Source organism: Dromiciops gliroides, chromosome 2 (assembly GCF_019393635.1).
Source record: "Dromiciops gliroides isolate mDroGli1 chromosome 2, mDroGli1.pri, whole genome shotgun sequence".
Taxonomy (NCBI): Eukaryota; Metazoa; Chordata; class Mammalia; order Microbiotheria; family Microbiotheriidae; genus Dromiciops; species Dromiciops gliroides.
Window position 1 is genome coordinate 172,813,132 of NC_057862.1, and position 25,928 is coordinate 172,839,059.

Sequence of the window (25,928 nt, forward strand, 5' to 3'; positions counted from 1 at the left end):
AGGGAAACTAGGGACTCGAAGAATTGTGGGTGAAGACCGAGGACATTCTAAGCAAGAGCAATATCCTAGGCAAAGGCCCAGTGGCCAGAGATGGAATACTAAATTCAGGAAATATGGCATGTCTGAGGTTACATACTGGAAGGTATAGAAATGGTATTCACCATACAGAAAAAGACCTCTGTTATATCTCTATGCAAGGCAATAATTCACCAATTAGAGAAAGATTGTGAATTGTTAAAGTCCATTGAAATAAATATCTGCTGTGGACAGCTAGGTGGCACAGCAGATAAAGCAACAGCCCTGGATTCAGGAGGACCTGAGTTCAAATCCGGGCTCAAATACTTGACACTTACTAGCTGTGTGATCCTGGGCAAGTCACTTAACTCTCATTGCCCTGCAACAAAACAAAACAAAACAAAACAAAACAAAACAAAACAAAACAAAACAAAACAAAACAAAACAAAACAAAACAAAACAGAAATAAATATCTGCTGGTATCTATTTCAATATCCCATGTAGATCCAACTCATAGGGCAGTGGGAGCTGAGTTACTATTATCCAGTGATAATAGATTAGATTTCCTTCTAATTCTAGTCTTAAACATCCTGTATTCTGTAAACCTAAATTTCCAATACATGGTTCTAAGACTGAGTTCATATAAACTGTTGTAATGGGAGATTATTCCATTTCTCTTAGCTCCAGACTTTCTAGGTATCACTGCTTTTACATTAGTAATCCAGAAAGTATAGAGGGGTCAGAAACACTCCTGTGTATTCTAATAGAAATGTGGTGATTGCTTCTACATTTTGGAGGTTAGCAGACTACTCTCTAAGGTAAACACTTCAATCCAATCTAAAACAAATCTATTCAGCATTTATTAATCTCTCAGGGAGTTTATATTCCCCTGGGGGAAAACATATACACAGATAAGTAAATATAAAACAGGGACAAAGTAATACCAAGTCATTTCAGAAGTTCTGGGGCTCATGGCTGCATAGGAGCTGTCATCATTAGGGCAAGCTTTCTTTTTTCCCCTCATTTTACCTCTAGGGAGATAATACGGCAAGAACTAGGAGAGATTTCTTTAACCTACATACACAAGGAGTGTTTTTTTCTGGATGAGTTGGAGGGGCAGAGAACCAACCAACCAGAATAATGTTAGAAAATGGTTCATTGGCAGATGCAAAACCTAACTAGGGTTATTTAGGTCTGTGGTAGATACTGGTAGTTGTTTTTTTTTTTTTTTTTGTCTCTCCCAAATGATTTTCAGAATCTCTTCAACAGCCAATGCACGTCCTGTCTTCTCAGTTCATTTCACTTTTTTTTTTAAAGTGACAACTGCAATAGTAATGCACAGCTCACTGGGTCTCCTAAATACCACTCCCCCCTTTATATTTACAAGGTAGGCATTCTCCCATTACCCAGCAGGACTCAGCTGTATTGGCAGGCAGTCATTAAGGCTTCTCTAGACTGTAGAGTTTAGATAGAATACTTTTGCTTAGTATGTTGTTTTTTTTTTTTTAAGAAAAACACACCAGTACAGTAACCATCACAGTAAATAAACTAGCATCTTGACATTTTAACAATAGTATATAAATTGTCATTTGACAATTGAGATTTGGTTTTCCTTTCTGGAGCCTCATCTGATTTCCCATGTTAAAAATATCAGCATAATGGTACCTCATTAGGAGAGTCTTCTTCATTTTTCTTCTGTTCCATCAAAACTGAATGGTGTTGTGAGTTTCTTCTATGTCAATATTTAACAGAGGTAGTCTTAAAGATAGAAATGAATTTATCCACCTCCACCCCCACCCCCCCCGCCAGCAATTTTTAGCTATATCTGAAGTCTAGGAAAGGAAACAAATTTGGGATGGTAATGCTAACCAGGTTAGTATTTTTAGAAACTTAAGCCAAACAGAGCAAAACCACCCAGCTAAGGTGGAATAAGAATGAGAGGATATTAAAAATAGAGCTTGCTTCCTGGAAAACTTAGGTCCATAGACTAATTTGTTTACTACAGTGGTGAATATTTCAAATACATCAAGACAAAACACAATATATCAAAAACATGAAGTCTAATTTTTCACTCGAGGAAAAGAATTGATTCGGTTTTCCTTTGCACTTGTACTTGCCGTTTTTCTTTATCACGCCATCTAAAGGTTTAATTGTAGTATATTCTCTTTGATGAGGACCAGGATTTTCTTTAGGCAGGGTCCCAGGTGTACTATCAAATATGCTATTAGATACGCTTTGACTAAGAATGCAAGAAGGCAGAACCAGAACAATTGTAGGATTTCAAATAATTCTTGTAACAAGGGATGCAATTTATCAGCAATTTTTGTCGTCAAGAAAGCATGATGGGAAGTGATTGAAATATATATAAATCAAAGCAATAAGATTGAAATCTGGGCTCCCAAGGCTAAGATTCAAAACCACCCTTTCACCTTGGCACCTCATCATTTATTTTTCTTTTTTTTTTTCTCTCTCTCTTTTTTTTTTTGCAGGGCAATGAGGGTTAAGTGACTTGCCCAGGGCCACACAGCTAGTAAGTGTCAAGTTTCTGAGGCCAGACTTGAACTCAGGTCCACTTGAATCCGGGGCCAGTATTTTATCCACTGCACCACCTAGCTGCCCCTCTTATCATTTCTTAGTTACAAAACAAAAATGATCAATAGAAGAGATGAGAGGTCATAGAGTTTTAGAGCAATAATTCTATAACTTATGCCCTGTTAGCCTATGACCTGATAGGTCCCAAACAGTGGGAATAGAATTCAGGGAAGTGTTCACATTCAGATTCACACAATTTGAACTTACAATTATATGCAAAATATGATAGTTGATTCTAACCCAATGGAAACCAGGAACCCAATGTGAGTTGGAATATTGCAACCATTTCACAGGATTTATTCGAAATAATTGAGACTTAAGTATATTATAGTTCTTCCATGGAAAGGACCATCTTCCTTTGGTGGATGTTCTACATTTATAGGCATTGCTTGGGTGATATTCCTACCTCTGATTATTATTTCATTTTGTGCCAGAGTTAACACCACTCACCTAGCTGGTGACCCTCTACAACAATTTCTATTATGATATAAGTATTGTTATCTAACTTTGCAACCAACTAGATTTGACATGAATACTGCTTCCAGCTTTCATTTTAATGAAAGCCCATTTTTCATTTTTATTATGTCTTTGTTAAAAATCTCTTCTGGCCCCAGGATCTTAACTTACACTCTCAAGAATTTCCTTTGAGGGTTGGCCCACTGTTTCAATTGAGTTATTTTGATGATAAGGTTTCCTTTAAGATGATTATTTGTTTAAAGTTCAAGCTAATAAAAATAACTTACCCCATTAAAAGTATTCTTGGGAGCAGAAGAACATTTTAGGATGTTAATTGTTCATGTTACTAGTCATCCATGAGGCATATGCTGAAAATGTACTAAAGGGTTCTGGAATGACTCTTGAAGTCATAAATCTTTTACAGGTACAATTATGTGGGAGCAGAAATAGGAAAGAACACATCCAACATCTGGAGTCAGATGGGTTTACTGAAGTAAAATTACAAAATTAAATTTAGATGAACTTAATTAAAAAAGAGGGGGATCTAATTTAATATGGACATTCATCACATCCTTATTGAAGTCTCCTCTTGCCTCCAGAAAATACAATAAAGTGCGAATACAAAAGTTGGATAAAGGCTGAAATGGAGTGTGAAGAGATGACCAAAGAAATTTAGTCAGGAAGAACATGCTCCCTCATTCTCTCCTGTTTTAGTGACACAGAATACCTAATTATTGTTTTTTAATTAGCAACAATAAAGAAATTGAGCTTGGAACCCTATCTGGTGAGACTGTCTCTTCTGTAAGGAGATTCATTGTATGTATTTTGTCACATAAGCAGCAGGAATTTTAGGTGTGGCTTCCATTCAGTTAAACTAAAGAGCCCAATACTTCCACCAATGTTTCAAGTAATATTAGATATGATGTTAAAAGATGTAAAGCTTATTGAGAGACATCACGGTGCTGAATTTGAAGTCAGGAAAACATGGGTTCAGAGTAGTGCACTTGGGGTCCAAAAGAGTTAGGTTCAAATTTCACATTTGACATTTACTCTGACATATTTGTGATGATCAGAATGTTATTTCTTCTCAATGAGAGTAAGATTTCAGGGAAGTTAGGTGGTGCAGTGGATAAAGCACTGGCAATGAATTCAGGAGGACCTGAGTTCAAATTTGGCTTCAGACACTTAACACTTACTAGCTGTATGACCCTGGGCAAGTCACTTAACCCTCTTTGCCCTAAAAAAAAAAGTGAGAGTAAGCTTTCTTCTCAGTAAGAGAGCAACAAAATATGTATCATGTATCTTATGACATGTTATGAGGCTCAAATGAGATTACATGTCAAAACCCTGTATCAATGCCAATGGATTTTGGTTTTCCTTAATTGAGAAACAGCAACAAATGGGCCTTTTAACCTTGCAAGTCAGACCAAGAATAATGAAGTGGTCAATGAAACCACTGTGTTTCAGCAAAATTAAAACAGAATCAAACCTTTGTGTACATGATACAGAGACAAATGGCTTGAGATAGAATAATATTTGATTTAATGTTGATGTGGAAACTATTGTTTTTATTGTACTTTAATTATTTTTCAATCATTTTAGTTGACTGATTCCTATAACAAAAAGATAGTTAAAATAGTTAATGTTAAATTTTGAAGATCACTAATATATTTACTAAATTGCTTGCTGCTTGTGTGACCTATGTAAGTTGCTTAACTGACCTTTTTTGTCATCTATTAAATGAGTACATTGGATTAATTGATCATTATGGTATTATCAACTCTAAATCATCTCTAGCAATCTATTTCTCAAGTCTACTTCTCCTTTATCTACTGTTTTTAGGAGTATATCAATAGGAGGGCTGGATATGGGGCAACTTCATTCTTTATTGTCATTGTTCAGTTGTTTTTCAGTTGTGTCTGTCTCTTTATGACCCCCATTTGGGATTTTCTTGACAGAGATACTGAAGTGTTTTGCCATTTCCTTCTCCAATTCATTTTTACAGATGAGGAAACTGAGACAAACAGGGTTAAGTGACTTGCCCAGGGTTATATAGCTAGTAAGAATCTGAAACCAGATTTGAACTCAGGAAGATAAGTCTTATTGAGTCCAGTCCCTGCACTATCCACTGTACCACCTAGCTGCCCTCATTCTTTAATAGTCTTCATTAAGTCTCCCAATATGGACTTACCAACTTTGTTACATGACTCCTCCTCCATCCCCACTACTAGTGCTTCCTGGGTAACAAATCTTTCCTATTCATTTCATCCTCACCTTCCCAGTCATCCCCTAGTGAGTCAAGCAGATGAGAATCCTCCATTCTATGCCTACATATTATATCTATTTGTAGAAATTGAATGGGTGAGTATGTGGGAATCTGCTTGAGTAGGCAGATTGACCAGTTAGGAACCTTGGGCCAGTACTAAGAGAGCAGGTAAAACAGAATCTAGAAGTTAAGTATACTATAGTGAAAGGAATGGGCGAGAGAAACTAGGAGGGTGCTTGGGTTTCTTGAGAACCAATTGTTAAATTTTTAGTGTGAGCATTTACATTTTGTAAATCATCAAACACTACCAATCAGGACTTTATTTATTGTTTATTCATTGTCTAGACTTAAAAAAAAAGATGGAGAAAATAATAATGCAGATTAAACTTAAAAGTGCGTCACCGGGGGCAGCGAGGTGGCACAGTGGATAGAGCACTGGCCCTGGAGTCAGTGGGACTGGAGTTCAAATCCGGCCTCACACACTTGACACTTGCTAGCTGTGTGACCCTGGGAAAGTCATTTAACCCTCATTGCCCTGCAAAAAAACCCAAACAAAAACAAAACAAAAAAACCCCCAAAACAAAAAACAGACAAACAAACAAAAAGTGTGTCACCATATACTCTCTTCCCCCTTGCCCCTCCCCTTTGTTAGACATTTATCAGCAAGCTCCTAGAGGAAACATAGCAAGGGTTCACTAAAAAAAAAATAAAATAAAATAGGTAAGATTCCTAGATAGGAAACATAGGTCTGAAATCAGTTTAGAGTAGGAACAGAATAATGGCAAATATGAGATGAAATTATTTTGTTTAACAAGACAAATGTACTCATTCTTTTACAGCCAGGAAGAACCTTAAGAAATAATCTAATTCAGTGGGCATATTTTACATATACCAGGAGTGATGGGGGGTGGCCTTGATTTGCTGGACTGGGGTACTTCCCATGGATATTGACATGTACCCTGGTTCAATATTGAGGAGTATGTGCTTTACCAGGATAATGTAAGTGCTCTTAGTTGGTTCCCAATTCCAATCAGGAATTCCCTAGGGTATGTCCAGGTCCATAGGGCATGCACCAGTACATAAAATCAGGGGTTCCCCAATCACTCCTACTATATAGAGATGCAAAAACTGAGGCTCAGACAGGTGAGTATCAGGATTAGAATTCATGTATTGTGATTTAAAATCTAGTCCTCTTTTTCATCAGTTCATTTGTTTTATGCTGCAGTGTGGGAGGCTGGGATGGGGGAAAAAGGAATAATATAACTTAGTATAGTATTGTATAATATAGTATAGTATGTACTTAATGTAATGTAATATACAATATAATATAAAATGTAGTATAAAATATGATACAATATGATATATTTTCAAAACCATGTATTATGTAGACACAATCGAAGGGAATGGAAGATTTTACAATTCCCAGGCATCAATTAGTCAAGAAACAATAATTAAGCACCTACTATGCTCCAAACATTGTGCTTAGCCCTCAGGGTTAAAATTTTAAAAAGAGACATCCTTCCTCAAGGAATTTACAATCTAATGAGGGAAGATACACAGAAATAAAGCTAAGAAGGGTGGGGGAAGGAGGAGAAGGAAAGTACGTGGCTTGGGGACATGGTACAGTCTGCTCCAAGGAGTGCAGCTGGTAGGAAAATGCAAATAATTCCCATAGAACTCAACCAAAGTAGTCTTCATTTGGACCCTTAGTCTTATTGTCTTATATTATCTAATTGTTTCTTGTGTGGATGACATCCTACCAATGGGAAGATAAGGGACCAAGTCCAATACTCCTCACAGTGCTAAGCACATAGTAAGCTCCAGGCGATTGCATTTTTTTTTCTGGTTGTTTAAACCTCTAATTTTATAGTTGTAGGGAATTTCTAATGAAGGAATCATCACTACCAATATAGATCTTTGACTGCTTGGCAACTTATATCTTTTTTTTTTCAGTGAGGCAACTGGGGTTAAGTGACTTGCCCAGGGTCACACAGCTAGTAAGTGTCAAGTATCTGAGGCCAGATTTGAACTCAGGTCCTCCTGACTCCAGGGCCGGTGCTCTATCTATTGGGCTACCTAGCTGCTCTGAGAGACTGGCTTTTTAAGAGTAAATGCACTTAGAATAGCTATAGAGGTCTCTCTTTGGTTTTGTTAGACTCATCAGTTTTTTCTTTGTCATATAAACAATGTGGAACATTGACTCAGTCAAACTGAGGCCTGGGACAGCCTTTAATTTAGAAAGGCCAAGATCATCCACTGAATCCTGGGTCATTGTCAGTTGTCTTGACTTATGTCTTACCCTTGGACTTTGATAACTCTGGAGGAGAGAGTGAGGCTGACAACTTTGCACAACTCTACCTCACTTAAATCCAATTCAAGGACAAGTAAAGACATCACCCTCATGATACCATTAATCCTCTTTGAGAACTAAGGACAACAACAACAACCAGAAGTGGAAGATTAATTATGAACTCATCTAAACTATCCCATTCAGGCAAGGGGACAACTTACAGAACTTATTAAATTACGGGAGGACATATGACAGGGCTAATGGTCACTGACCACAAAGCTGGACAAGTTGCTTTATTTCTGACAGTTGCTAGGCCTGAGGTTCTAGGCTTTTTCCGTGGGAAACCTCAGTTAAGAGGAACAGCTTGACTTGAAGATGCACTTGTTAAAATATGAGGAACTGTTTGAATCCTGGACCAGAAATTGGATTGTGTCAGGAATTACTGAACAAGGAAGCTAGGGAAGAGACTTCTGGAATTTCTTAGTGCAGAAGGCCATTGGAATTTGCAAAATATGTGGAGACACTCAGTGTAGAACATATCACTAAGGATAATGAGGTTCTGGGGTGATAAATCAAAGGATAAGAATATTATTCTTTATTGCCACTTTGTGCCTTACATAAATGATTCATTATTTTATTATTATTATTATTATTATGAAGAAGAAGAAGAAGAAGAAGAAGAAGAAGAAGAAGAAATTTGTATAGGCACATTAAGGTTTACAAAGTGCTTTGCACCTATATTATCTCATTTGACCCTCATAGTGATCCTGGGCTGCAGGTGCTACTATTATCCCCATTATACAATAAGGAAACTGAGGCTAAGGGAGGGTAACTGACTTGCCTAGGGTCATATAACTAGTAAGCATCTGGGGCAGGATTCAAACTCAGGTCTTCCTCAAGTAGGGGAAAACATAATTACACACACACACACACACACACACACACACACACATATATATATATATATATATATATATATATATATATCCATCCATCCATTTAATTCTGTTTATGGTCATTTTTCAGTCCTGTCTGACTCTTTATGATCCCATTTAGGATTTTCTTGTCAGAGATATTAGAGTGGTTTTCATTCCTTCTCCAACTCATTTTACAGTTAAGGAAACTGAAGCAGATGGGGTTAAATGACTTGCCCAGGGTGATTTAGCTAGTAAGTGTCTGAGGCTGGATTTGAACTCAGCATGATTAATCTTCCTGACTCCATGCCCTGGCATTTTATTCACTGCACCATATAGCTATCCATTATATATGCATATATAATATATACATATACACATCTATAATACATACATATAAATTATATACATATATAATGGGCAGCTAGGCGGCTTAGTGAATACAGCTCTGGGCCTGGAGTCAAGAAGATGAGTTCAAATCCTGTCTCAGACACTAGCTCTATGATTCTGGGTGAGTTCCTTAACCCCTTTCTGCCTCAGCTTTACCAAATGTAAAATGGGGATAATAATAGCTCCTATGCCCTGCAAAGAATCAAATTAAATAATATTTCTAAAGTGCTTAGCACAGAGTCTAGCATATAATAGGTATTTAAATACTTATTTTATTTCTTCCTTCTTCCTGACTACAAGTCCAGGACTTTATCAATTATTATATCTAGCTGTATATCTATTATCTATCTCTTTATAGATATAGCTATATATTGGGCAGCTAGATGGTACAGTAGATAAAGCACTGGATCTGGAGTCAGAAAGACTCATCTTCCTGAGTCCAAGTCTGGCTTCAGATCCTTACTACCTGTGTGACCTTGGTCAAGTCACTTAACCCTGTTTGCCTCAGTTTTCTCATCTGTAAAATAAGCTGGAGAGGGAAATGGCAAACCACCCCAGTATTTTTGTCAAGAAAACCCCAAATGGGGTCACAAAGAGTCAGAAACAACTGAAACAACTGAACAACATACAGATATATACACACCCAGATGTATGGTTATATAAACACACATGCATACATATATATGTACATGTGTGTACAGTGTATATACCTACATGTGTATTTACATAAATATATGTATATATGCATATATAATACACATGTATTTTGTGTATATATTTATACACATATTTATATATACATATACATACACATGCATGCAAAATATCTTTGAAGTTTGAAAAGTGTTTTCCTTAAAACTATCCTGCCAGGTCAGTAGTCATGGGATCCACAGTCATGGCTGAAGTAGACAGACACAATATGGGGTATGTATTTCACCTTTAGTGTGACATTCACTGCAGAAATATAGAATATTAGAGCTGGGAGGCACCTGTAACATCATATAGTCTAATCTCCTTATTTTATCGATGAGGAAATTGGAGCCACCAGAAGAGAAATGACTTGCTCAAGGTCTCAGAGTTAATAAATGGTAGCGCTAAGGGCAGAGCACTGAGAGTACAGTGATCTTTTAATCACACAGTACTAAGCATGTCAGACTTACCGAGTTCATCCCAAGACAAATACTAATAATTTAGGCATTTTGTTGCATACATTTTTACAATGGTCTTTTAGAACAAGTCATTAAACATTTAATTAGTTTTTTCATGGACCTCTGACAGAAGCATCTTTTTATTTAAAACAATGTCTCCTCCCTTCCCAAATTCAGTAGGCTCCTTCCCCAGATGAAAAGATTGCCTTTCATCAAAAGTTCTCAATCTGTTCAATTTTCCCAAAGTCACCACATTCTAGTGACATTTTGTCAGATGCAAAACTTGATAATAAGATAAGCAAATTCAGTTTTGACTTTATTGCACCCCAAATCTCTGAATGATAGATGGGACTGCAGGAGATAAGCCTGTGGTCTGAGCCTTGTTTTTAGTCATGTATTGCTTTGACCATCCTCAAAGTATAAGATAATGACAGGTGAGAGGAAGGGAAAATGCCATTCTCAAGAGGAGTTAAGATTCCCCGGCCAAAGGCTTCCACTGCAAAGATCTTTCTCCGATTCTGATCGAGTTGAAGCCCTTTGTGATTGTCTGTGTAGTTCCCTAAAATGTTTAACTAGAGGTCAGTTAGGAGGCTAAACCTTGTCACAACCTTCTTTTGTCCAACACAAGCTCAGTGGCCATTGATTCTAACCCATACACAGATGACTAAAGCTCTGCTCAGCCACTCTGTATTGAGAGCCTCTGAAGAGAGTTCATTCCACTTTTGACTGGCTCTAAATGTTAGTGGTTTTGTCCTTAGATCAAGTTTAAATTTGCCTTTTACCCACTGCTCCTAATTCTGTCCTTTGGGAAGAAGCAGAACAAATCCTTTTCCTTTTCCACCAGATCAGCCCTAACTTTTGTAGGTTTTACATTGTGTTGTACTAGAGGGGGTGCTTTCTTCCTGCAATGGTCCAGTGTCCATCCCTTTCTTGACCGTATCTCCCAGTCCTATCATCATGGCATTTCTTTCTGGGGTGTCCATTTGGTTCTCTCCAATGACTACAGTGGTACCAGTAGACTACCTCTGGGACAAACTGTCCCTGTACTTATTATACAACTGCCCTCCTGCCCACCTCCAGCTCCCCTCTGTATGCTGTGCACTGATGCTAAGGTCCCCTCTCTGCTCAGAGGATTCTAAGATACCTTACTGGCCACAGAAGAGGTCGGTACAGCCAGTGACAGTTGTCCTGGGTGAAGGTACATCTTAGGTATTACATTTATATAAAGCTGACCTGTTCTGGTGGTGGCCAACTTCTGCAGGCCAACTGTCTGACTTAAAGATCAAAGAGGTGTATAAATGAATGAAAAAAGCATTCATTAAATGCCAGGCACTGTGTTAAATGGTGGAAATACAAATGCAAAACCCCCAAAAGGTCCTAACTTCAAGGAGGTCATATCTAATAGAAGACAGTGCATAAAGTAAATCCTGAGGTGGGGGTGCATAGGGTCACAAATATTGTGTCATGTCTTGGAAATGGTCAGGAAAAGTCATGTCTTAGTTCTATGAAAGATGAAGAAAAGTTCCCTTCTTAGACCCCAGAGTCCCAGGAGCACAATCTGGTTCTGGTAGGAGAGAGATGAAGAGAATGACCACAGTGCAGGCAGCATAGTATGGAAATGGCAGGAAGTGGAATGATTTCTTTGTTGTGAACAAAATGGTGCAAAAAAACACCCATACGAGCCCAGGTCCCTAGCAGCTAAGGAATACAATAACACAGAAGGGATATTTCTTTTAGTTTTTTCATGTCAGTAAATTGGCCACTGCCATCCTTTGACTCACATGATATCTTTATGACCCATTATCTAAATGCACTCTTCTCCTCCTTATCTTCATTTGGTAATCTAACTTTATTCCATTCATTATGCACTATCCATGATTCCTTATAATGTCAACCCCTTGGACCCAAGTCTTTCAGGATGTTTTCTGTTGTGTCCAGGTATTGCAATTCCTGCTTATCAGCTAGGTCACTTATTTCTGTATCACAGCTTTACATTCAGAGGCAATCTGACCAATGGGTCCTGTAGACAATCGGGACTTTGTCTACAAAAGTCCAGTGTATTCAAGCATACTGTGCTTTTTGACCCAAGACATTTTCCCTTACTCCATATTGATTGTCTACATGGTTTGTAATGAAACGGAGTCAGAGAGTGAACTCTGGGCTGTGGGGGTGTATTTGTCTTGTGGATCAAATAGTTTAAAGCAGGATTTATGGTAGCAGAGAGCTGTGGGTCAATAGCTTAAAAAAAACACACCATGAATTGTAAACAACAAAAGGACTTTCTCAGGTGTGAAGGAGAGAAGAAAGGAGACAAGGGAGGATGAGGGGACAGGAAGATGAGCAGAAAATCTCCTTCAGCACAGTGACTGAATCTGAAAAGGCCCAGGGGAAGCCAGAGAAGGCCCAATTTGTGTTGGGGCTCTTCTCTCCAGGGGCCTTTTTCTGGCTTCGTGTCTATCCTTCCAAATGGGTCTTTTCAGGGTTACTTACTGTCGTAGAATTCTCTTCCACTAGTTCACTGCTCAATCACCTTTCTTTCCAAACCACTTGTATGTAAAACACTGAGACCTGCCCTGAGTAAGAACTTACCCGGTTACCAAAGCCTTCGCTAGCAAGGGGCTGAGGGAGGTTTGTGCTAAGGTGTCAATCTCTGGGTGGTATGCTACCTTTCTGGCAGAGAGCATATTCCTCCTCCAGGCCACCTCTGTCCTATGCTTCACTTAAAAATAACCTGGTGCCTCCTATTGGACTGCCCCTGGCCACTACCCCCAGACCCTTGCTCCTGGGGAGTACCGTTTCAGGCCTGGGGGATGAACTCTCTGGATTCTGACCACTTCACCCACAGGGGAGCTAACTGTCCTCTGCACAAGGCCTCCTCATCTCCCTTCCCAATCAGATTTGTCCTAGTTTTAGTTTGTGAACCAGTTATGGCCCTACCAGTTTACATGTAGAAAGTTTTTAAGTAGTAGATTAGGAACAATGTTCTCAATGGGTTTATGGTATTTTCCATATATAATGAGATTAACTGGATGGATCAGGATTTAGGTTCCCTGGAAGTTTCCCCTCTCTATGAGGACACATCAGTCCACAAAGGGTCCTTTCCTGAAATGACTTCTCTGAATGGTTGACCTCCAATATTGAAGGATCAGTATTCCCTTTCAGAATCACAACTTTACTATGCAAGTCTTGGACCTCACCCCTAGGGAGGGTGAGAATACTTTGCTTTTTCTCTGTCTAACAACAACCCCCATCCCCACCGCCCACCCATCCACCCTCAAAAATAAACCAAAAAACAAAACAACAACAAAAATAAGCAAAAAATAAAACAAACCCAAACCTATTCCTTTTCCTCCCTGGATTACACCTCTATCTTTAGTTCACTCTGTAGGTTTTTTGTATTTAAATGTTTCTCTGGATTTTTGTTTTTGTAATCATGCCTCACATTGGCAGATATTTTCAAATTGCATTCACTCCTCTTATCTATTCTATCCTCACATCAGTCCCATGATATAGTTAGACAATAGGTATTATTACCCTAATTTACAGATGAGGTAGTAAATCACTTCATAGGAATAATTAATTAGCAGTAGAGCCTGGATTAGAAGAACCAAATTCTCCTCTTTCTCCTCTCCCCCCACCCAAGGCTAGTGTTCTTTCTCCTATGACAATAACTGAAATTCCCATATCAATTTAAATGTTTCATTTATATGTACCATTTCCTTTGAGTTTCACAGCAGTCCTAGGTAAGGTTATTATATCCACTTTACAGATAAGAAAACTGAGGCTCAGGGAAGTTAAAGGACTTTCTTGTGGTTACATTACAACTAAGTGTAAATAGGACAGTCTAATTCAGGTTTTCCTAACTGCCAGCCTGGTTCTATTTCTTATATTATGATAATTGACATTCATAGAGTGAGTTCATGTTTTCAAAATGCTCTCCATGGGTGATTTCCTAAGCCCAGTTAGGTGGCCCAGTGGATAGAGCACTTAGCCACGAGTCAAGAAAGACTCAAGTTCAAATCTGGCCTCGGATAGTGATCTTGGGCCAGTTACTTGATTGCTGTCTGCCTCAGTTTTCTCATCAGTAAAATGGGTTGTTGTGGGAATAACAAAACATAATATTTGGAAAGCACTTTTAAACCTTAAAGTATGAAATATATACATCATTATTATCAATTGTCATTTTCTTGAGTCTCACAACAACCCAGTGAGGGAGATGTTACAGGCAGTTACATCGTTTTAAGGATGAGCAAATTGGCACATAGAAAAGCTAAACAAGTTTCCTATACAGCTAATATGGATCCCAGGCAAGATTTGAAGTCAAATCTTCTTAATGCCAAATCTAACATGCTCTCTGCTATCTCCCTATCTCACCCTATCTCTCTGAACTATGCCCCCAAACAAACCTGGCTGATTGTTGGCATCATGACACATTACCATGATATATAGCAGACTTCTAGACACCGGCTGGATCTTGAATTAATAACCTTAGTATTACGTCCAGGATAACCTCCCCCTACCCTCTCGAACAATGCAAACCGTCTTAACACTATCTATCAGGGTTACCTGGCATTTTCCCAAGACTGCTAATGAAAGCATAATTTGGATACATTGACTAGGATGGATAAAACAGAAATGAGCTGCAGGCTGAAATCTTTCCTCGGAGTTCTAACGATATGCTTGGAGGCAAATGAGGGTCTCTTTCTCCAGGTCATACTCCCTCTGTTCACAGAAATAGGGGGCTGCTTTTTGAGAATCTGGATAAGCTCTTCCCCCATTTCTTTCCAGTCCTTTCTACAGCAATGATTTAATGGCTCTGTGAGCTAATAGTTGATTCCCCATGCTTCAATTTACACATCAGAAACTAGGACTGATCCAACTGAACTATGGTGAGGCTTAAGTGTTTGGAAAGCCCATTTAAATCATGAAATGAAAAGTGTCACTGAGGTGCGAAGTGATTTAATTATCAATAGGGATGCGATAGTCAAATAAAAAGGAAAAAATAAGGGGTACTTTCATTTGATTTCATATGTAAAAAAGCACCAAATTGTGTAGTCAGCTCCAGGTATCAGCTCAGTTAATGCATCTTCCAGGCTATTTCGCAATCACTCTCCCATTGTTCCATAAATGGATTTTGAGAACGTACACTGTTATATGAAAAGTAAAGTATAATAATATGACTGGATAAAGAGGCATGGCAATTTTGAGACCAATGCACTTACAAAAGTAAATATTAATATCAAAATTACCTAAATAGGTCCTTGGAGAATTAGATACACAGGCCATATCTAGAGTCAGCATAACCATGGGCAGACACAATGAGTGAAGACACACGCACTATCTTCTCTCTTGGCCATAAGCTTTTCTACCCAGACAGACTTGATGGTGGAGAACCAGATGTACCAGCCATAACATATATATGGTTGATCTAGCCTACAGTAAACCAGATGGACTTTTTCATCAGATTCTCTCATGTTAGGAAGATCCAGTTCCAGGATATGGATTGTGATGGGCCGGAAGCCAAGTCTCTAGTCAGCCGCGATGGACCATTTAGGTACCGAAGAAGTCACTTGTGGGGTCTGAACAATCTGGCCTGGCTACCTACATGGCCCATCTCAGCTAACAGGCATGCATAATTTTAATCACTCCTTCTGCAGGACTTTCTGGCTATTTTACACTTAGGCCATGCATACTGCAACATTTCTGTTAGCTTAGCCCAAATCATTAAGTGATGGCGCACCATGATGAGCATCTGCTGACAGCTGGCATCCAAAGGTCGGTAAAGGTAAAGTGGCAGCAGTGGCATGCATTCTTAATTCCTTCTCATTAAAACCTTTAATTGACCAAAGCCTGACTTCTTTTAGGTTCTGGGCCTTTGGACTCATATTAATTTTCATGCCTGTCTAGTTATGCCTCTATGGAATTGAGACTCTCTCTTCCCCTCTCTTTTTTCCCCAAGGATGCCAAATCATATGACCCTTGATGCTCTGATAATCAGATCTCTTCTGAATAGAAAACAGTTTCATTATCACAAAAGGAACCATCTTCTCTCCCACCCCACACTTCGTTCCCCTTGTGCAGAATTAAGAATTCTAACTCTCATTTTGTGTTCCTATTTTTCAAAGCTATTACCTAAACACAGCATTTAATGTTTATACATTGTAGATCTGCGTCCTGTGAACTGTGGCCCATGAGGCAATTGGAAGAAGACCTCATAGTGGTCAAGGGGGAATTATGTTCTCCCTTCTAGAAGTTCCCCTTTAGTGCAATACAGCCAATGACAGGAATAGTTTAATGCTCTCCTTGCCACATCTCCAGATCTTACTCACCAGTGCAGACAGAGGCAAAAATCCTTAAATTGCTGGCATCAGTATTCCCATCTAAGCTGGCATATGCTCGGGTTGGAGATCCTGCCAAAAGTCAGAGGAAAACATTTATAAGACAGAGTCTGATGGATGATTATTTTAATCATGCTTGTCCAGTGCAGACAGCAAGCTTGGTTTATGAATGCCTGCTGCTGCCTTAATGATAAGACTCTTAAACAGAGTTGAATGCCGTGCACTGAAGCATTGACTTTTTTTTGTCCCAACTATGAGCCTGACTATTGATCTCCACATGGTTGTTCATACTGAGAACCAGTCCATTCATGAATGCAAGCAGGGGGAATAACAGTGCACTGCATGGTTAGTTTTAATAAACGACATTAGGGATATAGTCAATGGAGAAAAAAGGTAACCAATCCAAGATGACCAAAAACTATGCTTCAATGGTACAATCACAATTGGTAGCTCTGTAGGGGTGCCCAGCACCCTGGTGCATGGGAAGGAGGCCAAGGGCTGGCTGGTCACACACCAACAGGGATGCCAAAATGTCATGGTAAAGAATATGGATTATCTGCATTGTCCCTCATTCTGGACTCACTGTGCCTGACTCTCTTTCTGGAGCATAGTTTTGCATTGGTTTAGTCCCAGAATATGGTATCTGCAGTAATCAAAGGGATTTATGTATATATGCATGTATGTATGTATGTTTATGTATTTGTAGGTATGTATATGTTCATATGAATTAATTCCCTATCCAGGCTGACCCATGAAACCTAGGAAGGGGATCATGTGATATAGTGGGTAACCAACCAACCAACCAAATAAACAAACAAAAAATAAACAACCCCCTCCTAAATACCCCCCTCCCCCACTGAATTTTGGATCAGGGTTAAGCTCCTAACTCTGTAATCTCTTCCTTGGGTAACCTTGGATAAGTAACTTAAACTTTCTCCAGGTCTCAGTTTTCTTATTTCAACAAAGAAGAAATACAACTGAGTTCTAAAGTCTCTCTTCTAGCTCTGAATCTACCATTACCTCTCACAAATTTTACTCGCACACACACACATACAAGCAAAAATTTTATGAAAATCATGTCTAAAGCTGGAAAGGATCTTAGAGGTCAACTAGTCCAAACCCTTCACTTAACAGATAAGGAAACAGAAGTACAGGGAGGTTAAATTACTTGCCTAAAGTCACCCAAGTACCAGAGCTAAGATGTGAACCCCTGTCCTATGCCTCCAAATTTAGGACTCTTTCTCCTGAATTGTACCACTTCCCCAGGTTTGTGATTTTTTTTTAATTTAAAGAGAAAAGTTTTATCTTTAACTATTTGCCAAAATTTTTTTTAATTATTATGATTTCTATATAAAAAATTATAATGTGTCAATAGTTATATGATGAAAGAGCCATATGCCATTGTAAGAGCCTACATAATTTGACAACTTATTCAATCTTTTTTGGGACAAGGATACCATGTCCTCCTCTATTTTGCCCAATAGTTCCTGACCTAATCTTGCAAATAGGGGGCAGTCAAATATTTGTTGAACTTAATATAGTTTTCTTGTATTTAAGACACCAACATACTCATTACCATAAAGCAGTTGTTCTTAACTTCGGGTCTGTAAGATTTCTTTTTCATTATATTTTGAAAACTGTGTTTCAACATAATTGATTGTTTTTGTAATCAATCCTCTGTTTGATTTTGTGAATTTAAAAATATTATTCTAAGAAAGGGTGAATCAGCTTCAGCAGACTGTCAAAGGGATCCATAACAAAAAACAAGTTACAAAGTACAACCTCTGGCTGATGTTGAGACTTAAAATTGGAAATCTTGTTATCAGAGAATTATCATTATTAAAGAACATTATTACAGATTAGTCACGTATGTGGCTGACACCTTTAAGCTCAGTTAATGATCAAATCCCTTCTGTGTCTCAGAAGTTTCAACATTACCTAGGCCTTGATAACATTAAGATTATCCAACTAATGCAGACATTAGTTGGATTTTGGTCTTGAGTAATAACACACAAGAAGAACAGCTGTCATGTTTAATAAGCTTTTCTGGAAGAAAAAAAGGATATCAACAAGTCAGGAGTTAGCATTTATTTAGATGGCAAACATTAAGCTCAAATTTATTCTAGTTCTGAAACTAATCTAGAAATACTTTCAGCAAAATTGAAATTGTGAAAACAAAATAGACGAAATTAAATTCTTCCTCATATAAATTTGTTAATCTTGAATCGCTTCTTCAGACATCTTAGCAGATCACTTTTGCTTTTATTCTTCAAACACCATTTCCCCCTTTTGGGATACTTTGGCTTTCTTTTTAAAAAATCACAACATACATTAGTAGATTTTTTTCTATAAAGCATAAGTAATTCTGTAGTAGAAACCATTGCATTTTAGAGCTGGAAAGTATTCTGGTGATCATCTCTTCTTACTCATTTATAGATAAGGAAACTAAAGCCACAGGAAGTTAAATGACTTTCCTAAAGTCATATAGGTAATCTCTGGTAGTGTAATAATTAAAATCCAGGTCTTCTTACAGCAAGACTGTTCTCCTTCCACTCTACCAGTGCTTATCACAGCACCCAGCACATAGTAGGTGCTTAATAAATATCTATTAATTGAGCAATATCACACAATGACATGCCAAATAACTTTCAGCTCGACTCACAGCTCCTCTTTTGATTCACTATTTTGGAAAGAACATTGTGATAGATTATCCTCTGCTCTTATAGGAGGGCACAGTTACATGGTCTGGAGCAGTAGAAAAGGGAAGAGCATCAGTGGGCTTACCTCCCAGATTCTCCTCTGGAGTCAGCATATGCCCAACCACTTTTGGAGAAAGTCGAGCCCATAGTCACAGCTGTATGCTGAACTGTACAGCTGCCAAAGAGAAGTTTTTCTGTAAGCTGCAAAATGAACTCCCCAATGACAGGTTCTGGGCCCTTTCATTAGAGGAATCCTTTTCCAGTGCCCTTTTAAATACACTTCTCTTTGCCCCTTCCCTATGTTCAGACAGCAAATGAGGCTGTGCAACCTTTAGCACAGTGACTGATACAAAGTAAGTGCTTAATAAATAGTTGTTGACTGATAGAAAAGATTTGAGTTAATAGGGAACATTCATATACTACCAGCTGCTATGTTTGGTTTTAACTCCATGGTCATGTTCATCATGCCCAGCCCAGGAAACATCATCATGGAAATTGCTTCAGTTTCGCTACTCATACCTGATCAGTAGTCTCAGTTGCTTCTGTTCCTCTGATTGGAGGGTGGAACAAAAACCAAACCAAACCAAACAAAAACAAAGACAAAACCCTCCTCTCACACCCTCTCTTTATAGCAGGTTCAAAATCCCAGCCATCTCATTCATTAGCTAGCAGATGCTCTACTTGGCTTAGAGGTTACCAACATCATCCTCATGCCCTGCCTTTTCCTGAACAAGTACCCTATGCTGGCACCCCTCCCCCTCTTAGCTTTGTTTTGTGTATTACTTTCTACCCATTGTAATCTCCTTGAAGGAAGTGCTGTCTTTCTTTTTCTTATTTATATCTACCGGAACATAAACACTATACCTGACACATAGTAGGTGCTTAATAAATGTATATCATACTGTTTCATAGGGAATGGCAACACGTTCTCCACCTATATGTTATCTTATGGAAAGGATTCCCTTGTGTATAGTAGAATCTTCCCCGGGGAAACTTGGCACCATGACAAGTGGGAATCTGACACGGACCCCTGTGTTTGAAAATATGTTGAATTTTGGTGCCTATTGAGTCCAGCATAAAATACAATATCCATACATTGGTATTTACAGTAAAACTCTCCAAAATCTGGCTCTGATCTACCTTTTCAAATTTATGTCACACTATACCCTTTCATGCACTGTACATTCCAGTAAAACAAATCTACTTTTAGTTCCTCAAAGTTAGTATTCCATCTAGGTATATGTTAGAGGCAGCTTCTACAGGTTTCCCAAAAGCTAATTATTAAATTTTGGTGTGAGCATTTATACCTCAGAAATTGACAAATGCTACAAAGTAAGGTTCAATTTGTTGTTTCATTGATCTTCTAGACTTAAGAAAATAATGGAAAAATGTCAACAATGCATATTAAACATGAAAGTGTGTCATACATTATATTTTTCTTTTAGAGAGCTGGTTGTTAAACATTTACCAGCATAGCCCTGATTCTGTCTTCCTCATCTGTTTATGCCTGTATATGTGTACACACATGTATGTATATTCTATGTGCATATGCACTTATATGTGTGAGAAAGAATCCAACATTAGTTCTCCACCCTCCAATCAGAGGAGCAGAAGCAACTGAGAGTACTGATGAAGTATGAGTAGCGAAGAGGTATGAGTAATCCAATATTAGTGATTAGGCTTTCTCCTTATCTTCACTTCTTGGAATCCTTACTGTCCTTCCAGTCTGAGAGCAGGAGCTACTTGCTATGGGAAAAATTTTCTGGGCCTAAAAGTTGCCAGTGCCCTTTCGCATCCTCTTCTTTCGACTTAACTAAAGTTTACATGTTGTTTTAGTAACTCTGCAATTGTTAGGTCCTTGAAGCCAAGGATGGGTTTTTCTTGAAGTTTTTTTTTTTTTAATTCTCAGTAAAAAAAATATCAATGCCATTTGCTGTTTGATCACATTAATTTCTGAATAGATTCCTCCTTTCCAAAGAGTCATCTCTTGTAACAATGATTTAGAAAGAAAGATGTTAAAAAAAAGTTAACAAAATCAAAGGACATATTGATTTCATCAGACAATATATACAATGCTCCACATTTTTTAACGTTTTTTTTTTGGGGGGGGAAGGGCAATGGGTTAAGTGACTTGTCCAGGGTCACACAGCTAGTAAGTGTCAAGTGTCTTAGGCCAAATTTGAACTCAGGTCCTCCTGATTCCAGGGCTGCTGCTTTATCTACTGCGCCACCTATCTGCCCCAGGAAGTGCATTTTCTCAACTCTTCTCTGGGTCATAATTGTTCATTATAAATCAACATTTTCAGTTTGGGTTTATAGTTCTATTTAACTTGTAGCTGCTGAGGATACTATTTTCCAAATTCTTCTTACTTTACCATGGAATGGTTCATCTGAGTCTTTCCATATTTTTCCGAATTCTTCATGTTCATTGTTTCTTATGTTATAATAATATTCAAGTACTCCATTTTGGTTAGTCACTCCACAATCAATGAGTTTCCAATTTACTTCAAAGTTTTTTGCTACCACAAAAGTGTTGCTTGAATATTTTGGTATATATGGGACATTTATTTATATCTCTGCTCTTCCTGGTATATATGCCTAGTTATAAGATCTTTGAGATGAAGGCAATGAACATTTTAATCTCCATTTTATCACAATTCCACATTGCTTTCCAGAATAGTTGAACTTTTTCCACAGTTCCTCTAGCAGTGTATTGGTGTGCCTATCTTTTCATTGTACCACTGGCATTAACTATTTCCACCTTTTGTTATCTATTTCAATTCACTGGTGATGAGGTAAAACCTAAGAAGTGTTTTGATTTGAATTTCTTTTTCTCTTTTCTTTTTGCTTTTTGTGTGTGTGTGGGGGGGCAATGGGAGTTAAGAGACTTGCCCACGGTCACACAGCTAGCAAGTGCCAAGTGTCTGAGGCCAGACCTGAACTCCGGTACTCCTGAATCTAGGGCCAGTGCTCTATCCACTGTGCCACCTAGCTGCCCCCATAATAATGTTTTGTTTTTGTTTTTGTTTTTGTTTTTTTGCAGGGCAATGAGGGTTAAGTGACTTGCCCAGGGTCACACAGCTAGTAAGTATCAAGTGTTTGAGGCTGGATTTGAAGTCAGGTCCTCTTGAATCCAGGGCTGGTGCTTTATCCACTGAGCCACCCAGCTGCCCCTGAATTTCTTTTTAATATTAATCTGGAGGTGGAGGCAAGATCGGGGAGGAGAGGCTGTGACTCCTGCAAGCTCCCAATAAATCCATCCACTAACTCTAAATAATGCCATAAAAAACAAAAACAAAAACAAAACCCAGAGCAGCCTAACTTATATAAGAACAGAGTGAGGCTATTTTCCATTTTCTAGCCAAAAATGGCAACTGGGATCACCTGCTGATTGGTCTGAGAGAGGAGTTCAATGTGCAGTCTGGACCCAGCCAAGAACAGACTGTTCTTCCAGCACCTCAGAGTCTTCAGCGCCAGCAGCTTTTTCTGAGGCTTGGCTGGCAGACTTGTGAGGGGGTTCGACAGTTGGCCGAGATAAAGTGGCTGTGGTCTCTACTGGAGTTGGGGTGAAGCACCCTGGTTCTGAACCAAAGGGCTGAATCAAGTGGTGGCAGCCCAGTGGGGGAGGGGCACAGACACACCAAGCTTCCAACCATAGTGAATCAGATTTCAATCAGACATCAGATTCTAGGTTGAGATGAGTAGGCAAAGAATACAGCAGACAATAGACAGCTTCTTTGGGGGAGGGGTAGACCAGAATACACCCTCAGAAGCACATAATAACAAAGTCAAAGCTCCAACACGCACAGCTTCCAGGAAAAATATGAATTGGTTTTAAGCCATGGAAGCACTCAAAAGAGACTTTAAAGAGAAAGTAGGAGAGATAGAAGGAAGATTTAGAGAAATGGAGGAAAGAATGGCGAAAGAAATGAGAGAGATACAGAAGAGTCATGAGAAAAAAGTCAACAGCTTGAAAAGTCAAATGGGAAAGGAGATACAAAAGTTCTCTGAAGAAAATAATTGCCTAAGTATTAGGATTGAACAAATGGAAGCTAGTGACTTTATGAGAAACCAAGACACAGTAAAGCAAATCCAAGTGGATAAAAAAATAGAGGGCAATATGAAATATATCCTTGGAAAAACCTAGAAAATAGATCCAGGAGAGATGATTTGAAAATCATTGGACTACCTGAAAGCCATAAACAAAATAAGAGTTTAGACATCATCTTCCAAGAAATTATAAGGGAAAATTGCCCTGATATTCTAGAAGCAGAAGGTAAAATAGAAATTGAGAGAATCCACTGATCACCTCTAGAAAGAGATCCCAAAAGGAAAACTTCAAAGAATATTATAACCAAATTCCAGAGATCCCAGGTCAAGGAAAAAGTATTGCAAGCATCCAGAAAAATGTATTCACATACTGTGGAGCTACAGTAAAGATAATACAAGATCTAGGAGCAGCTACATTAAAGGACCAGAGGGCATGGAATGTGATAATCCAGAGGGCAAAGGAACTGGGACCACAGTCAAAAATCACCTACCCAGTAAAACTGAGTACAATCTTTCAGGGTAAAAAAATGGGACTTCAATCAAAAAGAGGCCTTTCAGGCATTTGTGATGAAAAGACCTCAACTGAATAGAAAATTTGACTTTCAAATACAAGACCCCAGAGAAGCATAAAATGGTAAACAGGAAAAAGAAATCATGAGGGATACTAAAAGAATAAACTATTTACATTCTTACATGAGAAGATAATACTTTTTTTCTTTTTGCAGGGCAATGGGGGTTAAATGACTTGCCCAGGGTCACACAGCTAGTAAGTGTCAAGTGTCTGAGGCCAGATTTGAACTCAGGTACTCCTGAATCCACGGCCAGCGCATTAACCACAGCATCATCTAACTGCCCCCAAAGATAATACTTCTAACTCATAAGATCTTTCTAAGTATTAGGGCAGCTGAAAAGAATACCCTCAGACAGAGGGCACAGGTGTGAATTGAATATGAAGGGATGATATCTGTAAAGCATTTATGTTTTGTTTATCCTTGGGTTTTGTGGGGCAGATAGTGTGGGGTATCTTATATCTGGGTCTGTATTTGGGCTAGGAGCCTCCTGGGTCCAGGGATGGTGTTTTGTCCACTGTGTCACCTAGCTCACCCATGATAACATCTTGAAAATAAAGTTAAGGGGTAATAGGAATGCACTGGAAGAAAGGGAAAGGGAGAGGTGGACTGGGGAAAAGTAGCTCACACAAAAGAAATAAGAAAAAGCTTATAAAGTGGAGGAGAAAATGGGGAAGGAGGGTGGGAATGAGTGAGCCTTACTCTCATCAGAATTGGCTCAAAGAGGGAATAACATGCACATACAAGTGGGTATAGTAATATATTTTTCCCTGAGGGAAAATGGGACTGGAAAGAGTTAAGCGGGGAGAGTCAAAGGAAGTGAGGGCAGATTGGGGTGGGGGCAGTAAAAAGCAAAACATTTTCAAGGAATGATGGGGTGAAGGAAGATAGAAAATAGAGTAAATATCAAGGGGAGGGAATAAGATGGAAGGTACTACAGTTAGAATTAGTCACTGTGAAAGACATGATGAGCAGGATGATATCAGAAAGGCATATGAAAAATGAAAAATATCAACAGAGAAAGAACTGATGGTATCTGAATACAGATTAAAGTAAAATTTTATTTGTTAGCTCCTCTTTCATAAGGTATTTTGTCGATTTTCTTTCACAACCTGACTAATGAGATGTTTTGCATAACTGAACTTGTATGACTTATATTGAATTGCTGGATTTCATAGGGAAGGGGAAGGAGGGAGGGATGAAGAAAACTTAGAATAGAAAGTTTTAAAATATCAGTGTGAAAAGTAATGATGAGCAGGAAGAGTTCAGAGAAACCTAGAAAGACTTACATGAACTGATATTAACTGAGAAGAGCAGAAGCAGGAGAACATTGTATAAAGTAACAGCAATATTGTGTGATGAAAAATGGTTATGGACTTGGCTCATTTTAGCAATGTAATGGTCCAAAACAATTTCAAAGAACTTTATAATAGAAAATGTTCTCAACATCCAGAAAAAAGAACTGTGGTTTATGAATGCAGATTGAACCACACAGTTTCTAATTTTGGGCTGTTTTTTCCCTTCTCTTTTGAGTTTTTCACCTTGTGCTCTGACTCTTCTTTCACAATATGACTAATGCAGAAATATGTTTAATGTGATTGCATATATATAATATATATTATATTGCTTTCTGTTTGGGAAGGAGGGAGGGAAGGGAGGATAGGAGAAAATATTGGAACTAAAAATCCTATGAAAGCAAATGTTGAAAACTATTTTTATATGTAACTGGAACTTAATAAAATACTGAACTATTAATATTATTCTGGAGCACCCTGTAATTCAGTGCTTTTTAGTTTGCAAATTTTCTTTTGAGAACCATTTGTTTATATCCATTTTTTTGTGGGGCAATGAGGGTTAAATGACTTGCACAGGGTCACACAGCTAGTAAGTATCAAGTGTCTGAGGCTGGATTTGAAGTCAGGTCTTCCTGAATCCAAGGCCAGTGCTTTATCCTCTGTGCCACTTACATGCCCCCTGTTTATATCCAATGACTTTTTATCTACTGGGAGAATGATTCCTGGTCTTACATGTATGATGACTCTTTCTATATGTTAGATATCAAGTACTTATCAGAGATATGAAATACAAAATTTCCCCCAATTATATTCTTTTTATCTTAGTTTTCTTGATGATGTTCATCAACAACCTTTAAAATATCATGTAATCAAAATGTCCTATTTTATTATTTATTATTGTATTTT

At 38.3% G+C, this 25,928-nt stretch overlaps 1 protein-coding gene across 1 annotated transcript in view; it reads right to left on the reverse strand.

Moving 5' to 3' along the window:
• Positions 1 to 25,928, reverse strand: part of SEMA6D (semaphorin 6D) — an 809,515-nt gene that overhangs the window by 517,160 nt on the left and 266,427 nt on the right. The window contains exon 2 of the mRNA XM_043985488.1: positions 16,401 to 16,481. The gene's annotated coding sequence lies outside the window, so the exon portion shown is untranslated. The remainder of the gene's footprint in view (positions 1 to 16,400; positions 16,482 to 25,928) is intronic.